At 37.8% G+C, this 25,879-nt stretch overlaps 1 protein-coding gene across 11 annotated transcripts in view; it reads right to left on the bottom strand.

Moving 5' to 3' along the window:
• Positions 1–25,879, bottom strand: part of ADD3 (adducin 3) — a 125,128-nt gene that overhangs the window by 39,404 nt on the left and 59,845 nt on the right. The window contains exon 1 of one of the 11 annotated variants that reach the window (XM_045438850.1): positions 14,042–14,242. The exons of 9 other annotated variants lie outside the window; for them this stretch is intronic. The gene's annotated coding sequence lies outside the window, so the exon portion shown is untranslated. Of the gene's footprint in view, positions 1–403; positions 440–14,041; positions 14,243–25,879 lie in introns of those variants that run through there. One more of the 11 variants, XM_045438857.1, reaches the window with a different exon arrangement.

Genomic DNA, 25,879 nt, shown 5'->3' with positions numbered 1-25,879 from the left:
GTTTATTAACAAAAAACAACCCCCGCCCCCCCCCCCCCCACACACAGATAAAAGAAAACTATCAATTGGAGGGCACAGTTTTGAGAATGTTACGGTTTCAAACTTTGTTTTATAAAGAAAAATAATACACTAATTAAGATAAATTATTTTAGCAAACATGAAAAATACATCCTGTGCTGGTACAACTGGAACACAGTAGTTACGTTTTAAATGTACACTTTGACAACATCTAGGTGAAGAGCAGTAAATGTGAAAATTCTAAGCAGGTTGCTAGGTCAAAATTCAGCAGGGTGATTCAAAGACTAAAAGTATTCAACCACTGGACAAAGCAAAGGATGAATCTAACCTCTTTCTCACTAAAGTACCAATACTTGATGAAGAATATTTTATTGATCAATATTACCTGTTGCAAGGAACAGTGAACCAGGCTCCCATATTGAAAGGCTGGGATTGGGGAAAAAAGGGGCAGTTACTTGCTTAGACATTGGCAGGGTGAGAAAAAAAAAAATCTTTCATTATAAATAGATCAAATTGACCAAATATAACGGCCATGTAAGAGGCAGGGTTACAAATGTGAAAATATATATGAAAAGTTCAGACGAAGTGTATTGTCTTGAAGTCTAAACTCAACCATTATCTAGATTTAGTTCAGATGGTACCCAACATCAATTATTTGGAAAAGCAAATATGAAACTGACTTTTTAAAATTTTTATTGGAACAAATTTTTATTGGAGGGGGGGGGAGAGCGAGAGCATCTTAAGCAGGCTCCATGCCTAGCATGGAGCCCCGATGTGGGGCTTGATCTCACAACCGTGAGATCATGACCTGAGCTGAAATGAAGACTCAGTCGCTGAACTGACTGAGCCACCCAGGCACCCGAAACTGATTTTTAAATAAATAAATATATAGCCTTATAAAATGGTAAGTAAAACAATCAATCACAGAGAGGTGATCCCTCAAATATTTTGCAAAATCCAAAAACACATGGCCTTAGTGCCTTTACTCTCTTTTCTACGAAACTTGATGAATGTTCTGTATATATTCCCTCAGTCATCGTTTGTCTTTAACATGGAGCTTTTGGAAATGATTGGGGGAAAAAAACAAAAGGATTTTTTTCTTCTCCTAAGAGAAAGTTGACAGAGACTAGTGGATTGATTACTCGAATGTACCTCTCAGACATTTAAGTTTCTGTTATTGAGTCCCCTGGTATCAGTGAAATTTTTAAAACTGAGATCTAGGAAACTATCCAGAACTTGACAGCTCATGATAAATGAGAGGTTTTATAAAGTGGAATCACTGAAGATTGTGATTTTTTTTAAAAAAAAGATTCATTGCTCTCAATTTCTGGAGATACCTTAAATGTTTGGCTCTTACTATATGGTAGTCCTTCTGGGCAAAAAGTTTCTTTTCTTTTTTTCTTTTTTTTTTTTTAAAAGAAACATCAACTCTCACATACTTCATAAACTGAAGTGTATTTATTTGTGCAGCACTGAGCTCGAAAAATTTAAAGCCCTTGCTTTTGACATTTTCCTGAGACAATGTCTGAAGTCAAATTTACTCTTACCTAATACTGTACATCTATCTAGAAACCTCGGGAAACTTTCCAAAGTGAATATCAGAATACAAGTAATATGGAAAACTTAACTCCCTCAAATTCCAATCTTACATCTACTTATTTCTCAAGGATTCTGAACTCAAGAAATTCTAGTTCTTCATTCTGAAGAAATGTAAACAATCCTACAAAACTCATTATTAAAAATGAGTTGAGTTTGGGGTGCCTGGGTGGCTCAGTCGGTTAAGCATCCGACTTCAGCTCAGGTCATGACCTCACGGTCTGTGAGTTCGAGCCCTGCGTTGCCTTCTGTTCTGACAGCTCAGAGCCTGAAGCCTGCTTCAGATTCTGTGTCTCCCTCCTCACGCCTCTCTTTCTCTCAAAAGTAAATAAACGTTTTTTAAAAATTAAGAAAAAAATGAGTTGAGTTTGCAAAACAATCACCCAAAAGTCTAGTCTAGAAAACTGATTTGTTACTGTGGACAATACTTCTAATGGTCCATTCCTAATGGAGCCACAGTGACCAGTGAGAAATAGGAGGGGGCCTGGAAGGCACACACACAAAAGGCAAAGTTCTTTATTTTAAAAACTGAAGGCAAAAAATATATATAAAAAGTTAAAGAATACAGGGTATGCATAAGTCCCAAGAGTTCATCCTGATCTACTATTTCAGGCATCCCAACTAAAGAATTTTGGCTTTTATGATTATAACATATAAAATACAGCTGCAAAAGTCAATCCAAAAGCTGTAGGTAACTCAATACATTGTCACTGCAAGGAAGTCTGATTTGAAGGAGTTCCTACCTTCAGATTTTGGCTGGTAAGGAGGATTTCAAGATCATCACAACTCCATCTGTTTTCCTTCTACGGAAAGTCTAATAGTGAGCCATGAAAATGAAATTTATTAAGCATAGGTAATAGTACTTGAAAATCACTTTCAAAAATATTTGGTCATAACCTGCCATTTTAGAAATCTGATAATTGTTACGGCAGTCCATGAAAAGAGATGTTCATCAATGTCAGAAATTGCTTTTGTAAAAAAAGAAAAAAATCTATTTTGTGAAACTTTTCTTCTTTTTAAAGCTTTTTTTTTCCCCTCAGAGAGAGCGTGTGCACACACAAGCAGGGGATAGGCAGAGAGAGGGGGACAGAGGATTCCAAGTGGGATCTGCACTGACAGCAGTGAGCCCAATGTGGGGCTCAGACTCACGAACCACAAGATCATGACATGAGCCGAAGTTGGACGCTCAACCAACCAAGTCACCCAGGTGCCCCGAAACTAACTTTTCTCAAATGAACCATCCTTTAGATGTAAAGATCAACTTTACATACTGTACTGGGTTGAAGGTGCCCCCCAAATTCACATCATTACTTCAGAATGTGACTTGACTTGAAAATAGGGCCTTCATTTGTAATCAAATTAAGATGAAGTCATACTGGATTAGGGCAGGCCCTAAACCCAAGGACTAACGTCTTTACAAAAGTGAGAGAGATGTGGACACAGACATAGAGGAGACAGAGGAGACACAGGGAAAAAAGCTAGATGATGGAGGCAGAGGTTAAAAGTATGCTGAACAAGCTTGAGACACCTGCCAGCACCAAAAGATAGGAGAAGCACATGACAGGTTTTCCCTCAGAGCCCCCAGAAGAAACCAACCTTGCTGACACACTGAGTTTGGACTTCTGGACTCAAGAACCGTAAGAGAATACATTTTTGTTTTCAGCCACTCATTTTGTGGTACTTTGTTATGGTAGTTCTAGGAAACAAATACACACGCTGTTCCATCGTGCCATAGGCTCTGGATCCCTAGGATTACGAAAATCCGTAAGAAACTAGTTAAGCAGCTCATCAAGTATAATCTTGCTGCTGCTGCTTCCGCTCTGTTGTTTGACTTTCACTTGAGCAATACTTTTCAAACTCTCTCAGCCCTCTACTCACTATAAAAGGCAGCCTATAACTCTTTCTCGTTTCTGTCAGGTAACTCCAAATATTTTCAAAATTGGACCTAAAGTTGCTACCCCAGGTCTCCGTCTTAGACCCTCTGTTTTCTCTCGTTCCCTGAGGTCACCTGATAGCTCGCATCTTGGCTCAGGGGATTTCTGATGCCATGCAGAGATCACTGGTATTGATTCCCCATCTAGTCTTCTCTCAATTATCAAAACACCCTGCCCCTATGCTCTGCCTACATGCCAGGGTTTGGCATCTACTGTTGAATCGACAGTCCACACACCTGGGTTCTTTCCCACTGTCTGTTGCTAGGGTTCTGCCCTGTTCTCAAGGATCCGCCTAGGTTCCAAATCCTTGTCAGGCATGTTCGGCCACTCCAACTCCATCCCTCACACTATCCTTTTTAGTAACTTAGCTTGTGTGTATTTTCATTAAGCAAATTACATCAGAATTTTCAAAAATGCCATTTTTGATGAAAATGTTTTTATGCAAAGAGAGGGGTAAGGACTAGTAGTCAACATTTCTTGACCATCTAATGTCAATTTGCTTTAAGAACATAGCTTGTTTTGGGGCGTCTGGGTGGCTCAGTCGGTTAAGTGTCCGACTTTGCTTTGGTCATGATCTCACCGTTCACAGGTTCAAGCCCCACAGCGGGCTCTGTGCTGACAACTCGGAGCCTGGAGCCTGCTTCGGATTCTGTGTCTCCTCCTCTCTCTGCCCCTCCCTCACTCGCCCTCTCTCTCAAAAATAAACAAACACTAAAAGAAATTAAAGAAAAAAAAGAATATAGCATGTTTTAACTCTTTTAATCCCCATAATAACCCTAGAAAGGTAGGTGCTATTCCCATATTCATTTCACAGACTAAGAGCAGAGAGAAGTTACTTATCCAAGGTCACACAAGAGTATGTGTGAGTGGAGATACGGAGATATGAATTCAAGGAGACTGGCTCCAGAACCTCTGTTCTTAACCACTGTGCTATTTGTTTTTTAAAAATTTTTAACGTTTTCATTCATTTTTGAGAAAGAGACAGAGTGCTAGCAGGGGAGGGACAGAGAGAGGGAGGGAGACACAAAATCAAGAGCAGGCTTCAGGCTCTGAGCTGTCAGCACAGAGCCGGACGTGGGACTCGAACCCACAAACTGTGAGATTATAACCTGAGTTGAAGTCGGATGCTTAACCGACTGAGCCACCCAGGCACCCCTTACTGTGCTGTATTGTGTCTCTACCTTTCACAATTCCATCCCTCCCCTTAATCCCCAATGATGTTTTACAATTTTTAGTCATTTCAAATTTATACCCATTAAGATCCTTTGGTAAATGTTTCCAACTCTTCTCTTACCCCAGGCCCCACCTCTAAGCGAACCACCTATATGAACACCATATCTAGGTCCCTACCTCTAATATGAATTCTTTGGCAAAATATATATTTTCATAGATTTTTCCTACCACAAAGTTTACCTGCACATGAAAGCATGTGGTACAGGACCTGACACCGAGGAATTAGATTATTAAGTCAATAATAAATAAGCAAAATTCCTGGTCATTCACTAAGTTTAATCTTCCACCAAGTGTAATATCAACTACAACTATAATTGTGAGCTTTAGGAAGAAAAGGTAGTTGTGGGTGAGTCCTTTGGATCCTAATACCTAGATTATATATGCCCCATTATTTCATCTAGAACTGTTTGGACATTTATTATCATTTAAAGAGGTCGAGGTTCTGACCAAGTATAATGTAAGATTTAGCCTTGAAAAGTCAAGGGCACCCAGCTGGCACAGTTGAAGGAGTGTGTGGCTCTTGATCTCAGGGTCGTGAGCTCAAGCCCCATGTCGGGTGTAGAGACTACTTAAATAAAACTTTAGAAAGGTAGGCTTAGTTGATATGAATAAGAACCTTGAAAATATATGTATACCTTTTGATATTTTATGACAACTAATTCATATATGAGAAAAGAGATGGAGATTCTTTTCTGACATTGAGACAATGGGAAGAGAAAAATGATAAAGTCTCTAACCCACAGCTGAAACCTTCTGTCTTAATAAAAACTAAGAACATTTGAAAGAAGACTTAAAAAGTCTAATGTCAAATTCAGGAAAAAAGAGAAAGCATTAAATGAATCCTTCATTTAATTTATGGAGGAAAATTTAACAAAGAGAACAGACGTGCAGATTTTTAAAGGATGCAAAATACCTTTGTAAGGATAGCAGAGAAACAAAACATTTATAAACCCAAATAACAACTGTCCCAAGAAATAAATATTGCCCTTCCTTAATATTACCTAACTAGAACCAAAAAAAAAAAAAAAATAGCATCTTTAAAACTTAAAGGTGTTAGAGCTTAATAGGACATAAAATATTATTACATCTAATTCCATCCCCTCAATTCTCCATATGATGAAAGAGGTCCCCAAAAGAATGTGACTTCTCAATATGTCCCTCAATTTATTTCACTTGAGGCTTTTCACATTACCTAGACCCACCTTATCTGTTCTCAGATACATAAAACGTATACATATAAAGATCATATGACCTCATAAAAGATTTAAAATACAAACTGCATTAAAACATCCCTTTAAAGGTTTGGCAATAAACTAATTTCAGAAGCTACTATGCATTGGAGCACCTGGGTGGCTCAGTCGGTTAAGCGTCCTGTTGATTTCGGCTCAGGTCAAGATCTCATGGCTCTTGAGATTGAGCCCCGTGTCCAGCTCTGCGCTGTGTGGAGCCTGCTTGGGATTCTCTCTCTCCCTCTCTCTCTCTGCCCCTCCCCTGCTCACGTGTGCATGTTCTCTCTGTCATAATAAGTAAACATTAAAAAAGAAGCTACTATGCATTAAATGTTAACTTTTATGAAAAAGAAAAGTCACCTGATGCCTCAAGCTCCCATTTCTTGATTTTAAGTAGTTTGTAGGTAAGCATTCAGGGTTAACAACACACAAAACAGATTTTTGGTGTTATTTTCATAAGAATTTAGAACCATTTATACCATTTTTTAAAATAATGAGAATGCTGCTTTTTCAAGTTTTCCTCGTAATTCACTAGAGAGAATAAACTTTATGACTCAGCTTTTTGTGCGTACTCACACATGCCTGAAGGGTCCACTTAAGTTGCTTGTTATATTTTAAATTCAGGCTTGGAGTAGGATTCTTGTTTTTCTGAGGCTCACAAAGACTAGACTCAGCTTAGTTCTATAGTGCCTATTTAGCTGGACTTAAAGCCGACATCAAGTACTTTATTGTCAAATAAAAAGCAATCTTCATGGAGCTTAGTAACTTAAGTAGCTCTCCAGAGTTTGTTAAATATTTTGTTTCTACTTTTGATCTCTATTGTCAAGGAAGGGTTCTGTAGGGTTGTAAAGTGCCAGAAAGTGTTTGTTTTGTTTTTTTTTAAATATGAAATTTATTGTCAAATTGGTTTCCATACAACACCCAGTGCTCATCCCAACAGGTGCCCTCCTCAATGCCCATGACCCACCCACCCCACCCTCCCACCCCCCATCAACCCTCAGTTTGTTCTCAGTTTTTAAGAGTCTATTTTAAACATCTAAAAGGTAGTATGGACACTATAACCCTTAGGGTTCATGGTTACAACTGAGAAACACAAAGCTACCTACTGTAATTTTCCAAAAACACAATTTTCTGGGGTGCCTGGGTGGCTCAGTCAGTTAAGCATCTGACTTCGGTTCAGGTCATGATCTCATGGTTTGTGGGTTTGAGCCTTGTGTCCAGCTCTGTGCTAACAGCTCGGAGCCTGGAGCCTTCTTCGGATTCTGTGTCTCCCTCTCAGCCACTCCCCTGCTAGCTAGCTCTCTCTCTCTTAAAAATAAATAAACATTAAAAAATTAACTTAAAAAACTCTGCAAGTTTCTTAGTCCCTCCTTCAAGGAAAAAAAAAAAAACAAAAAAAAAAACAACCCACCTTGGATTCCTATCTTTAAAAAATACTTAGGAATCAGCCTGGGGGGTGGGGGGAGTTCTAAAATTCGGGCTCTGAAAAGAGGATGGAAAAGATTTCCAAGTTTATCCCTCACAGACTTAGAGGAAAATGAGGACTTACCCAAACAGAAGCCTTTTCCCTGACTGATGCCTTGCTCACATTATTTCTTATATGCTAGGACTGTTTTCCCCTCTAGTCTCCATCCATCCAACTTTTTTTTTTTTTTTTTAAATGTTTATCTTTGAGAAAGAGAGAGAGAAAGACAGAGAAAAGCAGAAAGAGAGGGGGACACAGGATCCAAAGTGGGTTCTATGTTGAGAGAAGATAACCCGATGCGGGGTTCAAACTCACAAACTGCAAGATCACACCTGAGCTGAAATTGGACACTTAACCGACTGAGTCACCAAGTGCCACCATCCATTCAACTCTTAATCCATACTTTGAGGTCTTACTCAAAAGTCAACGCCTTCCATGATGGCTTTCCCAATCTCTTCCATCAGAATTAAGAATTAGCCTTCCTCAGCTCCCACCCCAGTACTGCTCCCAAAACAATTTTTCAGAGTCTGTGTTGCCTTTAAATTATTTGAGTAGGTCTGTCTAGCCCAGTAACTGGGTCAACATCTTTTTCCTTTCTTTACTGTCTGCTTACAGTTATACAATAAAGGTTTACTAAACTGAGTGAGGTGAGTAGGACTATTGAATCATAATATCCCATTCTCTACTTCTTTTAGAATAAACTAGGGCAAAGAATTTAGAGCAACCCTAGAAAACTGGGCTAATCATGGTTTGTTCAGAATGGCCAGCTACCCAAGATGGTTGAGGTAATGAATATTGTGACCTGAATATGAAATGTCTTAAGCTGACTGAAAAGTAATCAAAAAGGAATGATGATATAAAAAGAACAATTTAAAAAAATCTGTATTTTCTCCTGGATTTTGAGACTAGGTACAAGTGATGGTACAAAAATGTCATCTTAAAATAAAAAAAACTACTGATCCAATCCATCAGCAAACACTAACTCAGCTGTTAGGTAAAGTCTACAAGGAAATATAAGGCACAGGTCTAGGTCTTGCCTTTAAGGACTTTTCAGCTTAATCATAGAAAGAACTAAAACATGACTACATGGTAAGATAACGGAGAGTAGAAACCAGTTTATGACAACTGTCAAAAGAAAAATATAAAATATCCAAGAGTTGTTAAGAATTGCTGTTAAACAGAATTTTGGGTTAAGACAGTAAAGGAAGATTGAAATGAAAGGTCTGATTTTCTTCACGTATAAAGTGAGGTGGTTATAAAATTATTTTAAATACAAGTATCCAAAATTGAATGAGATATATCTCATAAGAGGGCTTGACATTTCATGAGAGAAATGAGTTTGAGGCTTTTTCTTTATACCAGCTTCTTGGCGTGGCTTCCAAAACTCAAAATGGGCCTTTAAGTGGACATTTTTCATACCTGAAAGATGTATATGAAACTAATTTATTCTCGTTCTTTTGCGGCAGGAACTGAGTAAACCTGCAGGAAGCTCATCACCGTTATTAACACATTTTTCTCTTCTTTGTTCTTTTTAACTGTCACGGCTTTTACGCCCAGCGGTTACTGATGGTCAAATGCATTCTGAAGCCCGGCCAAAAGTTTTTTTTTTTTTTTTTTTTTTTTTTTTTTAGGGTGACATGCAAAACAAAGCAAATATTGGCTTAGTTATGACACTTGTTGTTCTAATACATTAATAGCCTATTGTTCACTGTGGTTGTCTCAACAAGATAATACATTGAAAAACAGCGTTTCCTGATAGGAAGTGAATTCCCACTGTGTGTCACAGGACCCCAGCCAAAAGCTGGGCTCCGAAGAAGAAACAGCAGTCCCTTCTTGGATTGCATAACGACCAGAGTAATGATTAGATTTTTTTTCTCCTCTCTCTTTTACACACACACACTTAAAATGGTTTTCTGCTTCAGCTCAAACTATAATCTATTTGACTGACTGTGCTATCATAGGATTGTTTTTCTAAAATGATTGTGAATGTTTTAGACAAAGCTGTTCAACATCCTGTAGACAGCAGTATCCTGTACATTTCCAACTATAGAGAATTTCCTTAGTCGTAAATGCCACAATGGATGGGGTAACTTGACAAAGAAGGTATCAGGATGTGTCATCAAGACACGGTGTGACCATTTTCAAGGTTAGTGTCATACAAGCACTAGATGAAATCATAATATATGAGGTACAATAATTACAACAGGTTTTTGTAGATCAGATACATTTAGCTAGGCAAAAACTGAGGCTAAATTAGTCCAACCACCGTTGCTGTCTTTTGTTTACAGTCTGATTAGTGAGAAACCGACGTCACTAGCAGATCCACACACAGAAGAGTGTGCCCTCCACGGTAGATGACACTGTCCAAACAAGACATTAAAGCCCCCCTTGTTTTCATCTATTTTCACAGTCAAACTTTGAAGAACTTCCTCTGTCCCAGTTATACTTAACCAGTGGATACTAGAAAATTCTAACAGTGGAAAAAATAAGAAGGTTGTCATTTTAATAGATTCCAGCGAGGCTGTCTCTGTCATTTCGGTACTTTCACCACTTAACACAGTGCGTATTCGTAGGCGGCCCTCGATACATTTTGCTGAACTGAACCATATGTCAAACAACTGCTATGAAAATGACCACAGAATACCAATAGGATTTATGTAGCACTGCTTACATAATAAATAACATCTCTGGTTTTAGAGAAGGATACTTATTCAAGGTATAGGAAGGCTATACCTAGGCTAAACCAGCATACAAACACACACACAGACTCCCCCGACCTCTGGGCTGAGAAAATGCCTTTTATCTTCTTGTTGTTATTAAACAAATCAAACAATGAAGTTCTTTGCCATTCTGCTTTCAGGACAGCTGTCACTTGACAGAATTACAAGAATAAAATGGTGAAACAGGCAATCCTAAACATCTTATGTGTGATGCGGCAAAAATTCCTGCTTCTGTTACTTTTTAACTTTGCTGTGTAACTTGGTAACTTTGCTGGCAGGATGATAGCTTGCAGCTCACCTCTAGGCTGCTTCCTCAGCACCAAATCAGAAAACTTTAGCTGTGTTGAGCACTACTAGTTTTAGCATTCAATGAAACAAGAAGATGGATTAGAGGACTAGAATATGAAAACAATTTAAGCAAGGGGGCTAATGCCAAGTTTCAAAGCCCTGAGGATTAGCTTTGAATGGTTAGATTCACTGAAAATTACAACGATCCATTTTAAAAACAAACATCACCTCACTCAGAATCTTCTCCTCAAGTATTCAAGTTTGATAAAAAGATCTGCTTTTTCCTGGAATGGGTTTTATACTTTTGAAATGGGCTTTTTAGAAAAGGAGAGTTTATATAAAATATAATATTCAACTTCTCTTTTTCACATTCTTAAACTTTAAAATAGCTTAGTCCATATGGTAGGTCAAATAAATTACACATCACACAATATACACAAAAGATGTTTTCAATTTAAAGACCAGAAACTTAATATAAATTGGGTTATATAGCTTAAATCAATACCCCAACAAAAACGTACATAAATACTATAGTTGGAAAGGGCATTAAAACTCATCTATTCCAATCTCTCATTTTATAGATGGCAAAACTGAGGGTTCAAGGAGATTAAGTAACCTGCCCACAATCTTACACTCAAGTTACCAGACTTTGAGCCCAATGTTATTTCATTAATCTGCTGAAAAATTACTCCCAGGACAGTTCTTACCCACTCATAAATGGCGGGGACAGAGGGGCGTACCCTTGGTGCTCTAGCCAGAGGAGAATTTGATGAGGGGATTCTCTATTTTTGCACAGCACTATCACCCCTTTCCTATAGCACCTGGGTTCTGCCCCGAAATGGAGATAGGAGAGAGGACTGATACCATAAGTATATCTGACAGGGGAGAAAGGGAACAACTTGGAAACAATCCATATATCTATCAAAGGACGACTAAATAAATTATAGTACATCCATCCATACACTCAAGTACTATACAGCCATTAAAAAGAATGAGACACATAATGGTATGTGTTGTATAATTTATTTGCTTTTTTTTTTTTTTTTAAAGGGCACTCATCCATAGAAATTATCTGGAAAAAGAAAGAAGTTTCCCCCCTAAGGAGTAGGGCTGAGGGATTAGGGTTGCAAAGAGACATTTTGTCATACGTCTCTTATATGGTTTCATCTTTTTACTGTATGTATTTTTTAAGTTATAAAATTAACACTTTTTAGAAGTATGTTAAAGCAGAGAAGGGAACTTCTGTAGAGTCCTGGGAAACCTCTGGTGAGAGAGATAGAGATGAGGGTCTATCAATAGTAACCTGATACTCTACATCTATTCCACATGACACATTATATCCAATTCTGTAGAAAAGACTTCCCAACCCTTTTCATGTTATGGTATGTGTATTAGTTTTCACTAATCTGGTATGTATGAATAAGATTTGTATAGAATACTGGAATAATCATGACAGGATGTGAAAATAGATAATTTTTATAATTATAAAAATAATTACATAATTATTACAAGAAAAAAAAATAAGATGAAGTATTACTGGAGATATTAACTACTAAATTCCAAATTTTATAAGTTCCAAATAAGATCTATTTAGAAAATCTCCCTATTTCGATATTTAACAACCAACTGGTTGGCAAACTTTGCTCTGGAGCAACTATAAAAAAGTCTAAGAGTAAATGTATTCTCCTAGAGTTCAAGGGGACAGTAGAGATCATCTAGTTCAGTGGACTGAAACCAACATTTTAAAAATGAAACATAAAAAAATAGCAGTGTTTTCTGTGCCGTAAGGGAAACTTATTTCAGAAACTAAGTGGTGTGTATGTGATTTGTGTATTGGTTCAGGATGCAAAACACAATTTGAAATTTTTTTTTCTTGTTGAGGTGATGACTTATTAGCCAATTCTGCTCAGAAATAGAATCAAAATGTAAACTTCCAAAATTTCTAATATACACAGTTTATTTAAAGTAAAGCTTTAGTTTTCACGTCATTTATAAGAATGATTCTGGGTTAACATCTAAACATTTTTTTTGTCTCAATTCTAATCTAATACATCCCCTTTAGTATTGCTGGAAAAGGCATACACGTGTCTTTACAAAGAGAAGTGGGGTGGGTATCCTCAGCTGGAAAAGATCTTAGAGAGCTAACCCAAATTCCCAAGTTTCCCTGAAGAAACTAGCGGGGCGCCTGGGTGGCTCAGTCAGTTAAGCTTCCGACTTCGGCTCAGGTCATGATCTCATGGTTTGTGGGTTTGAGCCCTGCTTTGGGCTCTGGGCTGACAGCTCGGAGCCTGGAGCCTGCTTCAGATTCTATGTCTCCGTTTTCCTCTGCCCCTCCCCCATTCGCACGTGCACTGTCTCAAAAAATGAATAAACATCCAAAAATTTTTTTTAAAAAGTGAAGAAACCAGTGTCCAAAAGAAATAGCCTTTTGATTACCAGGCTAGTGTTTTTTTTCTGATACCAAGCTTCTACTTTATTCTTACATCTTTGTGATGTTAGAAAATAGCTAAACACAATTACTACTAATTTTCAAAGAGGAAGCTAAAGCAAGGAAAGTGTACACTTCACAAGTGTAAGTCCAAAAAGGATGACACAATGTCACCCCGCAAGCTTTACGAAAATCTGACATTTTCAACATTCAGCTTTGATTTCAACTGAAGCAAGTTGTTCGTCTTGCTTGTACTGAATGGGTGTGTCTATCCCACAAGGGTACGCGATGAACACGCATGAGAGGAAGACAACAGTCAGTGCAGAAGAGATCACGAAGCAGTCTCTCTCTCAATGTGCCTACTTTGGTCAGTGCATAATTAAACAGTCCACAGGCATGAAAACCTAGCTACAGACGGAACCCCAATATCTAAGGGGCGGGGGGGGGGAGGGGAGTCAGATCCATTTGCAAAGAAAAAATTGCTGAAATGTGGACCTCATTGAATAACAGCAATTCTCTCCTATAGTTCAACTTACTGTTCACGTCACAAACTCTAGAAAGAACAGAGGCACAGACAAGGCAGGGAACAGAACTTTGGGCTGCAGCCTTCCCCAACTCTTCTGACAAATACCCAACAGCAGCAGGACAAAGCATCATTATGACAGAAATAAAGGCTCTTTAGATGCTGCCTTTTTTTAATTCAATGAACCCACTCTTACACACAAAGTTCATGTCACGATGTCTCGAAATACAGTACCGCTAGATTATGCTGTTAGTGGGTCCAATAAATTCAGTGCAAAACACTACCTTCGAGCATTTTTATGTTAAATAATTAGCACATTTGGGAAACTACCAGTATTTTCCTTAATTTAAACAATCACTGTGATCCCCTAAGCAAAAACAACAACAGTTCAGTAAATTGTTTAGAAAAAAAAGAAAAAAAAAAAAAAAAAAGCAAACAAGTGAACTAATAGGAAAAAAATTTAGTTGAGTGATAAAGCCGCAGGCTCCTTCCCAAGGAGAGCACTGCATACTACCAGCAGCTAACACAAAACTAACCATCTATCTTATCGGTGCTTCCCCCTAAGCTATGCACTATCAGTTTTACAAATAGACAACCCATTACTTACAAAACAATTTGAAGTTGCTGTACATTTCTTAAGCTGGTTTTTGTGTGGCAATTCTGAAGCAATGCTGCCCTAAAAATGAACCTTGTTTTTTAAACAGTGAGATAGATATCCACACTCGGTGCGGTTAGGGCAAGGGTGGAGCCCACTCTGGGGGAAACAACACACCCAAGCAGACTTCAGTGACAGCACGTTGCACATTCCTACTGCTACCCCATTTTTCAGGGCCTCAGAATCAAAACTAATTGGCTGATGATCCTCCAAGAAATGGGGGAAAAGTCCATGTTGTAGATCAGCCTTCCTGCCATGAAATAAAATATGGGCTCATTTCTTCTTGGGGAAGAAAGCGAAGATAAAATGCCAGGTAGATCACGCAGCTCAGCCAGCAGAATGCGAGGAGGAAGGGGACTGACTACTACAGAGGAAGTCCAACTATGCCAGCTTCTAAGTTTAGCAATAGAAGCTTCTGCATATCTCAAGGTGTTGGCAACATAGCTCACTCTAGAACTTTACTTTCGGCCTAGTTGGCCCAAACAGGGGGCCCCATCGTGAACGTAAAAGCATGACCCACCCTTCTCTGTCAAGGGTCTAGTTCTCCTGGCAATGCAGAAACAATAAAAGCATTTTCTTATCCACTAACTAGCAAGAGTTGCCTTAAAAAATAAGGGATTCGATTTATAAACTTGCTTTGGTAAAATATTAAAATACATAAAAGGAAGAATTATTTTGGTGAAAATCACGAATTTGCATACCAAACATATATATTTTGTCATCACCTACTTCTGCAAATAATTTCATAAGAGTTTTGATTTTTTTCTGATTGCCAAATAAGATATCCTGTAAGATGTACACATACTGCCTAGAAACTTAGTGTTGAAAATAATTTATCAGTTATTGAAACTGTTACCAAACATCTCCTTATAGTTCAAAGTGATTTTAATCAATACTACTCCTATATGTTTACTTTCAGACCTACAACCAACAGTAACTTAATTGAACTCCTGTAACTCATGGAATAAAATTTTTTTTTTCCTTTTTCAGTAAAATTTTCATATATGCAAAAAAATAAGCTATATAGTCATTTACACTGAATTTAAAACAATGAAAAGGCTTTTGGATAAGACCAGGAAAATATTATTTTTAATGATACATGTTGTCACATTACCCTTGCCAATTGCTACTTTTACACAGTGGAACAATAAACCAGTCTGGAGTACTGAACACATTTTGATATTTTCTTTTTTTTCCCCTGATGTTTTCAGAGATGGCCTAGAACACTCTCTTTCAGGATCCTAGGAAGGGGGTGCTTGCTGACTGATCTAGCTTTTTGTTGGATTATGAGGTTGCTCTTGCCATAAAATAAATAAATCCATTCAAAAATACTTCTCATAGTCCATGTGATTGAGCTATTTTTCAACCATATATGTATTTATGAACGGCCTGCCACCCTTTGCTCTTTTCCATCTCACCCCCAAACTGAACTCCAAGGTAGCAGATATTATATTTAAAGAATCCCATTTTGATATTTTTTGGATTTGCACTGCTGGAAATGTCTGTTTTCAAGTCAAACTTCACTTTCACAGCTGCAAAGGAAATGACAAGAGAAGAAAAACACAGCCAATGTATATCAGCAATTAATTCCATCCACAACTGCCCAGCTGTTTGTGCATGGAAGAATCAGTCTGTTTCCTTTTGGGGCTTTCACCACTGAAAATTAATACTGCACATTCAGAGACACAAGCTGTTTGTAACATGTCAGGAATGCGCACAAGATCACACAGAGTTGAAAAGACAAAATGAAATCCAGATCTAGTTATCATGGGACTTACCAGTATTATTTCATAGTTAAAAAAAATTTTAAAAAAATCCTAAAAACACCCCAATCACAGAGCAAAATACATGAAAAAATATTCTCCCTTCTGAATATTATCCTTCCAATAAGGAGGAAAATCTGCCAATGATATCAGATTTAGTATCAAGAATAGACACTCTGATTTATTGGCATAGACAAGGTGTGACATTCTTAGGAATCCACATGCCCCCAGTACGTTAAATTCAGCCAATACTTTTTGGACGACACAGTTGCTTGCCCAACGTGTAGTTAGTCCCTTAAAAAAAATCCTTATAAACGTGAAAGTTGTTGGGAACCAACGCTTTCACTACAGTCATACAGAAAAGTTTTTCTTGGTTAGTTCAGACATTATTTGGCACTCATATACACTTGCCTGGTTCAGAGATTCATGTAAATTTACAGATCCAATCTTCTAGGGTAACTCTCAAGCAATCAAATTTCTCCTTCCCTCTCCCTACCAGTTTTGTGGATTTTAAATAAAAACACTCTCTACAGAGTGCCAAAGGCTTAACAACTATAGTATGAACTCCTGTGAGACTCAAAATATCCTAATACCCCTCCCACTGCCCTCCAACTCCAATTTTATTTCAAATATCTGTTTCATGTAAATCTTGTAAAAATGCCATTTTGTATATATTTTCAAACACACAGTATTGGAAAATAATGTGTATTTTTAATATGTAAAATGACTTGTAACCAACTGTTATGAAAGTTAGGAAAAGAGATGACATTTTTAGAAGAAAATAAGTCAAAACATATTTTAGCTATCTTATCGGTTTTTATATGGAATTAGGTATCCCCGTGACTGAACTCATTGTTCTAAGGACTCCCCCCCTCTGCTTTTGCTGTGAAAGAGTTCATGCCCTCCTAATAATGCTCATACATTCTCAAACACAACTTGGATGAGACACTAATTTGGGGCACCATCAAGGGCTAGGGCTTAACCAATGAACAGAAGATAAGCTCTCTGTTTCAAATAAGAGGGGGACATTCCACAGGCTTCAGAATGAAGATACTCTCAAGTGCCAGAACTCAAACCAGCACAATGAGAAGTTGTCTCCAACTCAAGTGCTGGGAAAGCATGAAGTGTCATTTTTTTTAAAGAAACATAAGGCATCTCAAACTTGTGGTAGACTGAAAACAAACCATAAAATCAAAATAAAAGTGCTTTTCCCTTAACAAGGATATATCTGGGGTGGGAGGGAGAAGAGACAAAAGTTTAATCTCTGGCTGATGGGGACCTTAATTCTAGAAATATGGTAGAACCATTAGTGACTCAAAGAGCCACAGATATGAGCTTTGCTTGGCAAGCTTCAGTTCTGTGGAACGTTCAGACTAACTTGAAATGTCTAAGAGAAGGAACCTTCCCATCTACAAGACTGGCTAAGGAAAGAAAAGGTTTCTCTAAGCTGTTTAAATCAGGTCAAATTCATGACACTCCAACTAGAGCCGGAGGTGGTGTTCAAAAAGACTCTTCAAGGGAAGGGGCTGTTAATATGAATTGTCAACTCATTTTAAAAGCAATTTCCTCACCCCAACAATTTATCATAATAATATCTTAAAAATAATACTGATTTTATTCAAAATTTCAAATTCATAGAAAATTTGAAAGAATTTTACAGTAAGCACTATATAAGCCCTCACAATTGTCTGTTTCCTGGTATAGCTCTCACACGTGCTGCAAGCAACTGGCAGGCTGGGCCCCTCAGCACCTAGCATAGGGCAAGTTCAAATATTATGGACGGTAAATGAATAATGCCCTTTGCCTGTTTAATATCTAATAGATGGTTATTTGTTAAAAGAGGTAATCCAGGATTTAAGGATGAAGCAGTTACAGAAAAGGCAAGGTTGGGAATAAGTGAAATATGGGTTAATGTTCAAAACTGGGTTTTTTTTTTGCTGGCTAAAAAAATGTCAACAACATAACCTACAATGATTGGCGAGTTAAGCTTACAGACGTTGAAGCAGAAATTCAGAAAATCATTACGTTTGAAGATGGTTAATTTTTGTTTTAAATGGGGATCATGCCCAAACTAGTCAGCCTGTATTATATCTGAAGGTTGTCAAACTTGGAAGTAAGAAAAACAATATGTGGCTTTGACTCTCCAATGGCATAATACTTTCAAAAATAATGCATTTTATTAACAATCTCTTAGAGGAAGACAAAGACTACATAAAAAAAATTCAAAAGTGAAGAGTAAATATATATATATGTGCTATTAAAAAACCTGCATTCACAAGTAATTTCTGCTTTGGGGGAAAAGTTCAAAATACAGAACAGCAAACAAATGTAATATGGCCACATGACACAGGAAACATTCATGACACATGCAATTTCTTGTTAAAAATATTACTGTTGCTTTGATCTGCTCCATTCAAGAGTATGGGACTAACGTAGGCATTTTTTAATTGTTTTTCTAAATAGGAGACAAAATCTAGTTGGAAGAGTATGTCTCACATTTCAAAGAATTTATCCAATTAAAAACTATTTTTTTAATCTTGGGAAACTTAAGTATTCTCATCTAAAAAAATTCAAGTACTTTGCTTCAACACTGCTAATAAGATAGGTAGGTGACCAAGCTGACAATTCACATGACTTAAAGCACCAACCATCTTACTTCTCCCCCATCAAGTTCTAGAACACTTGCTACCTGTTCACTGCAAGAACCACATCCTGTAGTCTAGAATGAAAAGTTCCAAATCCCCAAATACTATCATAAGACAATGCAAGAAACAGGTTTAGAAATGTTCTCTCCTTTTTCATGCCCATTCCTCAACCACTCCAGTTCCACTAGTCTCAGTGAAAGTATCTGGATCAGCTTTCTATTTCCTTAGGCAAACCAGTAGTATGAGAAGAGGTTTAACTGAAACAAAAATGAACAGTGGTGCCTGGGTGGCTTAGCTGGTTAAGTGTCTGACTCTTGCTGACAGCTCGGAGCCTGCTGGGGATTCTCTCTCTCCCTCTTTCTCTGCCCTTTCCTTGCTCGCGTGCATGCTCTCTCTCTCTCAATATATATATATATATATATATATAACAACCCAAACACAAAAACAAAACTAGCCTGTAAACACATCTCTTCTTAGCATTATAGAGGCACTTCAGTTCAGCGCATTATACTTTCTGCCCCCAAATATTACTGAAGGTGGAGAATATCAACTTGTTTCGTGCCAAATCTATAGCTGCACTGATTTTAATTTACTCTGGTTCTAGATTTTAAAAACTTATTTTTAAATTCTAAGTTGATAAGTCAACCCATTTATAAATCTCTCTACTTTCTGGTTAAATTCATTTATTCTTTTAACAACAATTCATTCAACACCTATAATGTGCTACAACTGAAGGGGCAATGTGGTGGAGAATGCAAGAAATCAATGAGCCATTATCCATGATCCTAAAACACTAGCAACTTAGTGGGCTGGGGGAGGAAGAAGGGAGAGACAACTTGTTTAACAATTATATTAGCCCACGGCATTATTGGGTTACAATCGACAAATTACAGATTCAGAGAAAAGAGCCAGCTTGAAAGGTTCCCGAGAAGTTACTTGAGCTTGGTCTTAAAAGACTGGGGAGGGGGGCCGGGGGGAGGTGCTGTACAACTCTGGCAGAAAAGATATGAAAAGACAACATACTTAATAACCTTGTACTTTAACGCATGGCTTTACTTTACGTAAAAGTATCACAAATTGCACCTAATACCAAAGGGAAATAAAATTGTCACGAGTTAACAACTCACAGTGGTTTGTACAATTTAAGCTATAGGAACCCTACAATCTACTAGCAAACCATAGTTTTGTGTCATGAGCTTTTTCTTTCACCCTAGTCTTCTGACTTGCACGCTAGGAAAAGAAGCTCAAAAGCCATTTATATCCTTTCTTGGAACAATGTTTGTTCCTACACTGCACTAACCAATGACTTAGAAATAATTAAGACCAATTATCTTGAAGCCAGTCAAACTGTGATCTGCTACCACATCATTGTGGAAGGAGGAATAAGAATGTTCTAGGTTAATACCAAGGTCAGTAAACAAAGACATGGTTAACCTGGCACAGGTGCCCTGTGGGCTCAAATCCTTTTTTTTTTTTTTTTTTTTTTTAACGTTTATTTATTTATTCTGGGAGTCAGCGAGCACTCCATTCAGCATGGAGCCAGAAGCAGGGCTCTATCTCAAGGTAGGGAGATCAAGACCCGAGTTGAAATCAAGAGTCAATGCTTAAACGACTGACCCACCCAGGTGCCCTGGACTCAAATCCTTAAGGGTATCAAGTATGAGGATGCTAGATTTCATGGGAAGAGCTTGGAAGAAAAAAGAAGAACACAAATAATCACAAGCATTGTGCTTGTAAATTGCCTAAGTTTTCAAATTCAAGGCTCAGAAAGATGTTGACACATGAGAAAGGTTACTCTTGTGGGCTGCAAGACTGGGCTACTCTGACAAAAGTAAAAGGGATGCCACATTAAATTGCTGAGAACAGCTCATCCATTTTGATCAGGTTACTCTTGATGTAAAAACGGCATAAGGTTAACATTTAAGATACGTTTCCACATGAAAGTACATACACATAAATAACACCTCCCATTTTTATGAAGGACAGTATGAAGATTACTTACAGCATATACTCTGTGACAACCTAAGTGACAAACACCGAAAACAGGGAAATTAAGGTAGGATTGTTTATATTATGTGAATTCTTTATTTTTTATGATGATGTAACACATTGAGTTTTTATTATGTGAATTCTTTAAAGATTCTTTGTCAGGTTCTTCTAAAAGTAATTCCTGTGTTTAACCGAGGATACTGGGATGCAAAAGCCATCTGTACTTTACGTTTGTGAATTCACGCCTAGAATACCGAAGCTCTGACAAAGAAAAAGAAAAACCTCTCGCAAAATGTTCAAACGGAGAGGTTTGACCCTGGAGTAGGAATTTCTCAGTGAAACACATAACTGCGGACAGTGTATAAGTAACTTCCTCAGAATATTCAGAAAAAAAGGGGAAAAAACCTCATGAGAACCGCTCCTGAGCCTTTTAGAAGGCCGGTAACTAGAGCAGGACACAAACTGGGGGGAAGAGAGCAAAGGAAGAGTAAGAAAGCAGGTGAAGAGACATCTTAAGGGGCCAAGAGTGACAAGAGATAAGGAGTAACTGAGACAGTGGCATGAGGCCAGCCACACCCACAGGGAGCTTTGTGGCTTATTTCAAGGGAGTGGAACACTCACTCAACAAGTGAACAATTTTGATTTTGCTTAACTGAAAGGTTGTGCAATCCTACAAATGGGAAAAAGGGAGAGTTTTCCAATATAGAAAGTTAGGATGTAATAAATGGCTATCACTTAAACCAACGAGAATACCTTATAAAATATGAAACTGAAAAATTTAGAACTTTGAGGAAAAGCAATGTAAAGTCTCTGTAAACCCAAAGCTGCAATGTTAATCGATTGTCACCACAAAGATTTTTATCCTGTGAACTATGCCATCCTTCAAACAACAAGATCCCCATAGAGCACACTGACAAGAATGCTAGAGTATGTGAATCAGTGGAAGGTTTTTCTTCACTCCAACTTTCAATTAGGCAGCTTATGGAAACAATTCTTAATGGCTGAGTTTTTAAAACTTACTCCAAGATAAGCAGGACTGTGACTCCTGTGGGCTATTTCCAAGTTGCCAAGTCATTAATCTAAAACAGCTCTCAACCCCTTAAAACGGATTCCTGCTGGCCCAATATAATAAATGATACGGTGTTTTTAAAAAAAAAAAAAAAAGAGGGAGAGGAAAGAAAGAAGGCCCACACTAGTACCTTTGGAGTTGCTTTTCAGTTTATTTATTTTTTTTTTTAATTTTTTTTTTTTTCAACATTTATTTATTTTTGGGACAGAGAGAGACAGAGCATGAATGGGGGAGGGGCAGAGAGAGAGGGAGACACAGAATCGGAAACAGGCTCCAGGCTCTGAGCCATCAGCCCAGAGCCCGACGCGGGGCTCGAACTCACGCACCGCGAGATCGTGACCTGGCTGAAGTCGGACGCTTAACCGACTGCGCCACCCAGGCGCCCCAGCTTTTCAGTTTAAAAAAAAAAAAAACTGGAAGCAATAAGATAATACATATTACTATATTTTTCAATCATGTGCCTGGAAGCTACAATAAGGATTTTGGAAAGGACTTCTGCCAAAAGCAAATTACTTTCTTTGATTTCAAGTTTAAACAGTTATTACCTTTGCTACACCCCCAGAAATGAAAGCTGGAAAAAAAAAAAGACGTTATTTCAAGCTTTGTGCAGATGATTTACTATGTCCATCAAATCTATTCATTCTTATTAGCATTAATTAATATCTTCCTACAGGAATTGGAAAAAAGGACAATGGGCATTCTCAACAAGTGTTTGCCTTTGCTCTGACACAAAGGTCAAGATGTACCTGATAAACCAGTAAGCAAGCAGTGCGCCAATGTTTTTAGTACAATCAGAACAGAGCAACCAGCCATAGCTTTAGTGTTTTGGCTCACTGGTTTAAAAACAAAAATTTGTAGTTAGGGCTCAAAAGAGGAATAATCATTCAAATAGTTTTCAATATAAAGCTGTTATATAGATCATACCATTATTGGGAAATAGTCGCAGAAATATTCTTATTTCAGCAATTTCCAAAATAACTAGACAATTGAATTGTATCACAAGACAATATAAACAAATTATAAGTGCTTAAAACTTATGAAAGAGTTCCTAATCATAGCCATGGTCGATTTATTTGGATGAGTAAGATCAGAAGTGAAAAATAAAAGTTGCTTGGTCCTCTGAAAATGATGAGTTCAATGCTGTGAAGAAAAAATTGCTAAATTAGAAACCAGGTTTTCTTCACATCAGAAGTTATGGGGGTAGAGTTCGTTCTACCCCCACGACACATATACACATAAATCCAGAATCCTAAAAGGTAATACCTTTGGTTAAAAGGGAGACAAAAAAATGTGTCCACTAACAGAATTAAAAATGTGAGTGTGCACACACACCAAAAAAACTTAAATCTGTCTTTTCCAGAGTGCTGACTGGAAGAAGAAAAAGTCTCCCCTGAGAATCTGTAACAATAGGCCCACTCTTACGAGAATTTGGTACTTGCACGCCCGTGCTCGCAGACACACACATGCGTGTGCACACGCACGCACGCACACACACACGCGTGTGCACACGCACGCACGCACACACACACGCGTGTGCACACGCACGCACGCACACACACACACACACACCAGCAGGGTCCAAAAATATCTTAAGCCAAGAGAACAGTGAGTGGTCTTAGGTTGGTCTTAGGGTTGACACCCTACAAAAAGGAAATATAAGTTCCATCTGGAGAAAGGTGCTCTCAAAATAGGCTGCCTAAGGATCCCCACAGATAAAATCCTGCCAAATTAAAAATTCAGAATTACAAACCACATGAGTAAACAAACCACATTAAATAAAAGTCAGCAGAAACAACAGAGTAGAATACCTCTCCCCAAGAACTGCAGACAGTGGAATAACGAGACACAGAATATAAAATTGTATTACAAAATCCTTCAAGACAGAATTGGAAGCATGAGAAACAAGATGTTATAAAGTAAGACCAGTAGAACTGAAAAACTACTGAATAATTTAAAAAACTTGGTGACCATGGATGGAATTAGAGAGTACAATGCTATGCAAAATAAGTCAGAGAAAGACAAATACCATATGATTTCACCCACATGTGGAATTTAAGAAAGAAAACAGACGAACATAGGGGAAGGAGAGGAAAAATAAGATAAAAATGGAAAGGGAGGCAAACCATAAGAGACTTAATGATAGAGAACAAACTGAGAGGTGCTGGAGAGGCAGTGGGAGTGGGTGATGGGCATTAAGGAGGGGCACCTGTGATGAGCAGTGGGTGTTATATGTAAGTGATACAACACTAAAATCTATTCCTGAAACCAACACTACACCATGTTAATTAACGTGAACTGAAAATCTTGAAAAGAAAAAAAAAACATAGTGAATAGATTAAACAGTAGACTAGACCCAACTTGAAAGAATAAACTGGAATCCAAATCTGAAAAAACCAGCCAGAATGAAGCACAGAGAGACAAAGAAATGGAATGTGTAACAAGAGACTAAGAGACATTGAGAGAAAAGAGATCTAACATACTGGAGTTTTAAGAGAAGAAATAGAATGGGGGAGAGGTCATATTTGAGAAGGTTGTGGCTAAAATTTTTCAGAGACAAATCACCCATAAAGGACTGATAATTAGATTTGCAGTAGACTTCAAAAGAAAAAAATGTCATAAGACAGAAATAATAGTGGTGAAAGAACAGTCAGCCTAGAATTGTACATCAAACAAAACTATTAAAATAAAACACGGTCTCCTAAAGAGTTCTATAAACTCATTAAAGTAACTTTAAAAGATGAATTTAAGAAAAATTAAAACTAGAAGGAAGAACAGAGATGGAAGAAAGAGGAAAGAAAATGGTAAACAAGTTTTTTTTAATGTTTATTTATTTTTGAGAGAGACAGAGAATGTAAGTGGGTTAGGGGCAGAAAGAGAGGGAGACACAGAATCCGAAGCAGGCTCCAGGCTCCAAGCTGTCAGCACAGAGCCCGATGCGGGGCTCGAACTCAGGAGCCATGAGATCATGACCCGAGCCGAAGTCGGCCGCTGAACCAACTGAGCCACCCAGGCGCCCCGTAAACAAATAATTTTTAAAATACTATACAAAAAAATAATAAGCAATAACAAATGTAGAAGTTTAAAAACAAGGTGGAACTGAAATCCTGATCAATTATATCACATAAGATGGAAATGCAGAATGAGAGTTTAAGTGTTTTTAAGATCCTTGTATTGTTCGGAAGGGAAGAGTGAGCTGTTGACTGTAGACTGATAAAACTTTAATCTGATAAAAGATTATCCAGAATATATTTTAAAAATCCCTTTAAAAAAAAAAAGGATCTAATCTGCTTATTAGTAAAAGGTTTAAACAGGTACTTCCCCAAAGAGAATATCTAAATGACCAATAAATGCATGAAATGCCCATCACATTAATCATCAGGGAAATACAAATTAAAACCACACTGAGATATGCTATGTACCTATCAGTATAGTTAAAATAAAAACAAAGAAGCTGTTACTACAAAGTATTGGCCAGGATGTGGAGCATCTGGAACTCTGAAACAGTACAAATCCTTATGTCAATTAGTACAAGTATTTTGGAAAATCTTTTGGCATTATCTACAGAGGCTGGAATCACACATGCTCTGTCATCTAGCTATGCCTCTCCCTGGAGTACACCTAACAAATGCATATATATGAACACTAAAAACATACACAAAAATATTCATGGCAGAATTATTTTTAATAGCCCCAAACTAGAAACAATCTGAATGCCCATTCACAAAAAGGATTATTGTACATCCATAAAAAGGAATACACACAATAATTAGAAAAACTATTGTTACATGCAACAACATGGATGAATTTCACAGTAAAAAATGTTGAAGAGAAGAAGCCAGACACAAAAGAGCAGATACTGAATGATTCCATTTATATAAAACTCAGAAGCAGGCAACGCTAACCTACGACATGCCGGGATTATGGCTACCTTGCAAGGAGGTAATGGTTTCTGCTGTTCCATTTCTTTTTTTTTTTTTCTTTTTTTTTTTTCAACGTTTATTTATTTTTGGGACAGAGAGAGACAGAGCATGAACGGGGGAGGGGCAGAGAGAGAGGGAGACACAGAATCGGAAACAGGCTCCAGGCTCTGAGCCATCAGCCCAGAGCCTGATGCGGGGCTCGAACTCACGGACCGCGAGATCGTGACCTGGCTGAAGTCGGACGCTTAACCGACTGCGCCACCCAGGCGCCCCTCTGCTGTTCCATTTCTTGATCTGGGTGATACTATACAGTGTGTTCACTTTGAACATATTTGTCAAGCTGTATCTTTTGACTTGTGCGCTTTTCTGTAGCTGTATTAAACTTACATTTAATGGATTGCCTA

The sequence above is a fragment of the Leopardus geoffroyi genome, chromosome D2 (genome assembly GCF_018350155.1).
Source record: "Leopardus geoffroyi isolate Oge1 chromosome D2, O.geoffroyi_Oge1_pat1.0, whole genome shotgun sequence".
Classification (NCBI taxonomy): domain Eukaryota; kingdom Metazoa; phylum Chordata; class Mammalia; order Carnivora; family Felidae; genus Leopardus; species Leopardus geoffroyi.
The sequence above is the reverse complement of the archived record's forward strand: the minus strand, read 5'-3'. Positions and strand labels throughout refer to the sequence as shown.